The 6,408-nt window shown below is 55.8% G+C and overlaps 1 long non-coding RNA gene across 1 annotated transcript; it reads left to right on the top strand.

Annotated features, from left to right (window-relative positions):
- Positions 1–3,124: 3,124 nt before the first annotated feature.
- Positions 3,125–5,768, top strand: LOC149743775 (uncharacterized). The gene is made up of 3 exons (XR_016391793.1): positions 3,125–3,281; positions 3,778–5,006; positions 5,132–5,768. It is a non-coding gene; the product is annotated as an uncharacterized LOC149743775 (long non-coding RNA).
- Positions 5,769–6,408: the final 640 nt, after the last annotated feature.

Raw genomic sequence — 6,408 nt, 5'->3', positions numbered from 1 at the left:
TTCACCCATCCTGTTTGGAACTGCAGCACACAGGCACCTTCAGTTACCAGTTCTGTTCATTCCACAGAATCATCTTGGGAAAACATACTGTGTTTTATGTACCTGGTGTATATCTTAACCAGTTTGAAGAATTTCCCAAATACCTGTTAATATGTAGTTCTCCGATTCCAATCTTGCCACGTCCTGTACCAGTGACACAGCACATAGGAGTTTTATTTCTCTTTCTTTCTCTGGGTTGTTGAGAACCCAACGAAAGAACAATGGAATGGCATCAAAGAGATCAGGGTTCTTGACTCAGATTTACCATAAAATAATAGTGTCCTCTTGGGAAAATTATAGTTGTTCTAGGCCCCTTTCCTTTTCTTTACTTTGACAGAGCTGCACTAGATGACCCCAAGTAACACTGCGCTCTTTGCAGTAGCAGCTTAGACGTTATTGGTTTTCTGAAACAAATGAAGACAGTGACACAGGAAACTGTGCAACATCTCTGTAACGATGTTTTCTTAGAGTTGCCTCCATTTTTCAGATGATAAGATGGCTGAGCACAGAAGTAGGTGTTTTGACCAGAGGTTCCAGAGTAGAGGGAACTGAACCACAAGTTTCCTTCATTCCTGAAGCTCACTTAGCCGAAACATAGGCTTCTGAATATTAAGCTGTAAAGCATATTATCAGTGTGCTTTAAAAGAAGCGGTTCTTCTAGGATTTCTAATTAATAGCAGGCGGTTTTGAAATTCTTAGAAGATCATCGAATTTTGTGAGATTTACAGCTCTATTTTCCTGTCAAGCAAGTTGTATCAGTGCCAGACAATCATCTGAGCTTCTGGATGCTTCTCTGAACCTCTTGAATTTTTCTTCTTGCTATCTGAAATTCATGCCAGATAAGCCTTTTTGTAGAGAGCGTGTACAGACTTGTCTATTTTCATATAAGAAAGCGATGCAGTGAGCCAGGTCGGGGGTTAAGCCCTCATTCTCAGAGTGGTATTGAGCTCCTGGTGAAATGTAATCCTCATTTCCTCAGAATAGAAAAGCAGTTATCTCACGTTTTTAATGCCATTAACTCTTTATACATTTATGTATGATACATATATTTATTGTACCTACGAGGTGTGCTCTCTTTGGGAAGTACAAAGCTATTTGAGACGTAAGTTGTTCATTTTTTTGTTTTCCCACAAATACTGTGACCCTTTGAGCAGGAAGGTCTGTGTTTTACTAACATCTAGAACAAGCAGCTAACACGGTGTCTAAGATGTAGTCAATAAATATGAAATAGGTAAATGAACACATTTTTAAGGAAGGGCCAGGGCATGAACAAATAGAAAATTTTCATTTTCAGTCACAAAGCCACAACAGACATAAAAATGATACAGACAACAAGTGCTACGGTCATTCAAAGAAGGCATAGAATAGATACAACAAGGATCTCCCCTATGGCACAGGGAACTGTACTCAATATTTTGTAATAACTTATAAGGGAAAAGACTCTGAAAACGGAATCACTGCGCCGTACACCTGAAACGGACACGACATTGTAAATCAACTATATTTCAATTAAAAAACAAACAAACAGACAACAGCAACAACAAAAAACCAAAGAGGTCATAGAAGTTCTTATGAGATTCCAGAAGAGAAGAGAAGCCAAATGAGGACGGGAGAGGCGGCTTTTGAATCCGTTCAGAGGAGAAGTCACAGAGGAACTAGTCATTGATCTGAACTTGAGATTAAGATTAAGATGAATTAATCTGAATTAATTAAGATTGCAACACAGGGATATTACAGATGAAGGTAATCACATAAACTTACTATACTGAAACTTGCAGAGGTTATGAGTGTTGTTCAAGATCCCAAAGCAAGTGCATTGTGGAATCAGAATTTTAAGTGAGGCCTAATGAACTAAAAACAAACCAACACAGAAACAAGCCCTTCCTGTGACACCACGTTGCCTTTGAAGTCGTTTTTTTTGGTGGGTTGGCAGAAACTGGTTCCAGTGTTTCTTGCAGGAATGACTGGCCATAGGACTGGGCGTCGTAGCTTCCTGCCAGGCGGCCGAAGGTCGCAGGCAGGTGGGTCACTGGGACACCCGCGGAGGGGCTCCTGCCCGGCCCCCTGGCCGCTCAGTGCCCCTGCCCCAGAGCGGGGGTGGGGGCCTCAAAGCAGCCTTGTCTGAGTCCCCTGCCACTAGAGAGAGTATTGGCCCAACACTTGTAGAAAACGGGGACCTTGCTGGCAGTTCAGTGGAGGGACACAAATAAATCTTTGCCGACTTTCTGCTGAAGCTCACGAGGGTTCACTCCTAAGCCTCTTACAAGGCCAGCTGCTGAGGCTGCGAGAGATGAGTCAGGGCTCTCCCTCCACCACGGGGAGATCGCTGGTTAAAGCGCTCACGAGGGAGTGAACCGCGTGTCCGCACCGACACGCATGGGCAGACCTCGTCGATGCCTTCTGTCCGGGGTATGAAGCCCTCTCCTGCCTCTTCCAGGCTCTCTAGAAAGCATGTGCAGAGCCTCCCACTCCACCCTCGGACTCCGTGGGCCACAGCTGGAGGGACCAGCCAAGGAGCCGTGGCAGGAGGAGGCCAGAGGGCAGTGGGCCTCGGCCGGAGCCCGTCAGTCGGTCCCCATTCACACACCACCAGACGATCCTCTTGACCTGGGCAGTAGCCGCCAACCGACCGCTAAGGTGAGCCCGGCGCGCGCTTGGCTACCTGGCATGGCTGGGAACCCCAGGATCTCCTGGCAGAGGCGGGCATTCTCCTGGGCCGGGTCCGCGGGCGTCTGCGTGTGCAGGGCCTGAACCACCTTGGCCAGGACGATCTGGCACAGGTTGAAGAGGCCTGGGGCGTGGGAGGAAGGAGACGGGGGGCTGGCACCGTGTCCAGGCCGCGCTTGCCAGCCGGGCAGACCGGAAGCCCCCTTCCCTTCCCTCGGTCCGGCCGCATCTGGGTTGGCCTCCCGGGACTTGATGAGCTTGTCCAGCAGCTCCTGAGGGACGGTGCTGCCCGTGCCCCACCAAGACTGGCAGCAGCGCCAAGGGCCTCACAGGGCACGGCGCCCCCGGCCCCAGAGCCTTCCCTCTGGTTCTCATCACCGGCTGTCACCAGACTTGCATGCAACGTGCTTTTCTTTTCTCTTGTCTTCTTTACGTCCCTCAGCCACGCAATGCGGTGAAGCCCTGACGCTCGCTGCCGCGTCGGTACACCCTGAGAACACGATGCTCAGCGAGAGAAGTCATACACAGAAGGACACACAGGGCGTGACCCCACTGAGGAGAAACATCCAGAGCAGGTAGATCCACAGAGTCAGCGAGTGGGTTCCTGGTTGTCAGGGGCTGGCGAGGGGACGGAGTGATAGCTAAGGGCGTGAGGGACATTTTCGGGATGATGGAAATGGTCCAAAGCAGTAGTGACGTCTGTACGGCTCAGTAAACTGTCCCCACACGCCCCGGTGCAGCCTGTGAGAGCATCGCTCTCAGGATGAAGGGCTGACCACAGGAAGACCGAACGAGCAGTGGGTCCTGGGCCCAGACTCTCAGCTGGCGCCCCCCACGTGGGGAAGTCACCGGGACTTGCTGAGCCTCCACGGAGACTGGCAGCAGCCCCCGAGCTCACAGGGCACTGCGCCCCCGGCCCCAGAGCCTTCCCTCTGGTTCTCATCACCGGCTGTCAGCAGACTTGCAGGCAACGTTCCTTTCTTTTCTTTTGTCTTTTTTAAAGGCAACTCTTGAGTACATGTATTTAACATGCAGGGGACCAGCCCTGACTCCTTGATCTGGGTCTTCCAGCCTCTAGAGCCTCGAGGACATCCATTTCCGTTACTTACGCGCCCAGTGCCTGGGGTTTGATGATGGAAGCTGACACCGAGGGCGTCACCACGTGTGGGGTGATGTCAGTGAAAGAATCCCGCGGCGAGGGCCTGCCTGAGGACCACGCATGCCCGGGCCCTCCCCGCCCCCTGCCTGCAGCCCTGCGCCTGGGAGCGGAGCTGGTGCATCGCATGCCCGACGTCGTGGAAGTTGGTCTCCCGCTCATCGTGCCGCAGCAGGGAGGGCAGGTTGGGCGTAGGCTTGGTGAAGTTGGCCACCATGGCCGCGATGGCGATCTGGCAGCTCCCATCGTGCTGTAGGCAGGCCGAAGCAGGCCGCGTGCCCGGACTTCCCCACCCTGCGGAGGGACGTGGATGGGGCCCCGCTTCCACAGAGGAGCCCCGGCCCACGGCCGACAGGTTCCCCCACGCACGCACCGAGGATAGAGGTCAGGTAGAACTTGCCGATGGATGACCTTGCCCGAGGCCGCGTCCCAGACCGTTTAGAGCCTCACGTCTTCGTGACCCATGCTGGTGCCCTCCTCCAGGTCGAAGGTCAGCCCCAGCAGCTCCTGGGAGATGCCCAGCAGCCCGCGTGTGACCGCCTGCATGGGGAAGGACTCATTGAGCAGGTACTGGCCCACGTGGTAGCGCGTCTCCTGCCCCTGGTTCACGTAGTAGCGCAGGTCCCAGGCGTTGATGGGGCCGTCAAAGTGCAGGCCCCGCCTCTGGCACTCGGCCTTCTTTAGCTCCAGGATCACGGCCGCTCCTGCTCCCCGAGGGGCTTCAGCTTCTGGGCCAGCTCACCTGCGGGCGGAGGGGAGAGGCTCGGCTACGTCCCTGGGGCGGCCCCCCAGCCACCCCCGACCCTGTGCCCCTCGAGGCAGAATGAAGGGTCTGGGAAGGTGACCCCCAAGGGCTGACACAGTGGGGTCTCAGGCAGCACCACGTCCGGTCAAGGTCCGCCTGACCCCGTCCCCACTGGGACTCAGGGAGAGGCGGTGTTACCTAGGACAGTGGCCACCACCTGGCTGGTCTTGTCCGTGTTCATCTCCAGCACAGAGTCGGCATGGTGCGGAACCCCAGCAGGCGGGACTTCAGGGCCTGCAGCCTCACCAGCTCCCTGAGGATCACGCAGTTCTCCTGGAAGCCAGAGACGGAAGGCGCTGCGGACCGAGGGCCACGCCCTCCCCGCGGGCCCCGGGCCAGGTCTCTGCAGGCGGGCAGGGCTCCCAGGCCACTGGCGGGCACAGCCAATCCCCCTCCCTCCTCCTCCTGGCCCGGATTTCTAGACACTTTGGTGCTGTCCTAACACGTGGTCTTTATTAACACAGGTCCTTTTGGAAGCAGAAACGGCATGAACGTGATGGGCTCTAAGGCCAAGGGCAGGAAGAAATGCGGCCAGGCTCTCCAGGAGCCACCAAGGGGCCTCCCCGGGCTCAACAAGACAAACACGGCTGCCGTGCAGACAGTAGCTCAACCCCACGGCGCCCGAACACCCAGCCCCTGGACGGTGAGACACCTGTTGCCGCAGGTGGCCCGTGGCTCACTGATGAGGCCCGGCCCCAGGCGTACGCCACCTTCTCGGAGGCCACCTCTCCGGTCTGCAGCGGGGTTCTCCTGGGAGCCCCCAGTCACCACAGCACCAGCGTGGCCTGTCTGTAGCCCAAGAAGGTGGGGACACAAGACTGTCCCCCGTGCCCCCCGCATCCCCCGCGAGGCCGAGCGAGCACCAGTGGTGTCTGCGGGGAAGATGAAGGGCTCACGCACAGCCCGCATCTACAGAAGCACAGACTGCAGCCACATGCGCTATGGAACAAACACAAGTGTCCACGCAGGACCCGATGTCTGAATGTCAAGGCCATGCCCGGGCCACAGTGAGAAGGTGCATCCCCCATGCAAGCCACAGAGAGGGGATGGGGGGGTCCATCTGCGATTCTGAGCTCATCGGGCATCACCCCAGAGGGAGAGGGAGAGGGAGAGGGAGAGAGGTAGACAGAAGTACAGAGGGAGAGAAAGAGAGAGGGAGGGAGAGACGTCTCTCCCTTCCCTGGGGGTTCTCGAGTGCAGCCAAGGTTGAAAACCACGGCATTTTGGGAGATGGGTCCTCGTGGAAGAGTTAAATAGTCGCTCATGGCATTATCGACACATACTAAAAAAGGCCCCAAATCTTGGGGAGTCAGGGAGGGGAGTGTCGGCTGCCTCGTAAACGAGGAGAGATTGGGCATCAGAGGAGGTGCCTGTGCAGCCTGCGCCCAGGGCCCCGCAGACTTCATCTCCCAGCGGTGGTCCTGGGCTGGAAGTCAGCGGGGAGGTCAGGCTGTCCAAGCATCAACGTTGACTTCAGGGCTGATCTAAAAGGCGCCTGGTGTTTGTTGAAGCAGAAAAAGGAGAAAGCAGTAGGGAGTGGATGGGAGTGGGAGGGGGAGGGAGCCCCCCTCCTCAGCACTTCTACCGCTCTCCCTCTCTCTCTCTCTCTCTCTCTCTCTCCCTTTCTCCCTCTCTCCCTCTACCTCGCTGCCTCTCACTCTCCCTCTCCCTCCATCTCTCCCTCTGCCTCTCTCCCTCCCTCTCTCCCTGTCCCTCTCTCTCTCTCCCTCTTTCCCTCCCC

Source organism: Delphinapterus leucas, unplaced genomic scaffold (genome assembly GCF_059928025.1).
Source record: "Delphinapterus leucas isolate spDelLeu-1000000601 "Yukka" unplaced genomic scaffold, BTC_Dleu_Yukka2 spDelLeu_asBTCV2_sq81, whole genome shotgun sequence".
In the NCBI taxonomy this organism is placed as follows: Eukaryota; Metazoa; Chordata; class Mammalia; order Artiodactyla; family Monodontidae; genus Delphinapterus; species Delphinapterus leucas.
The sequence above is the reverse complement of the archived record's forward strand: the minus strand, read 5'-3'. Positions and strand labels throughout refer to the sequence as shown.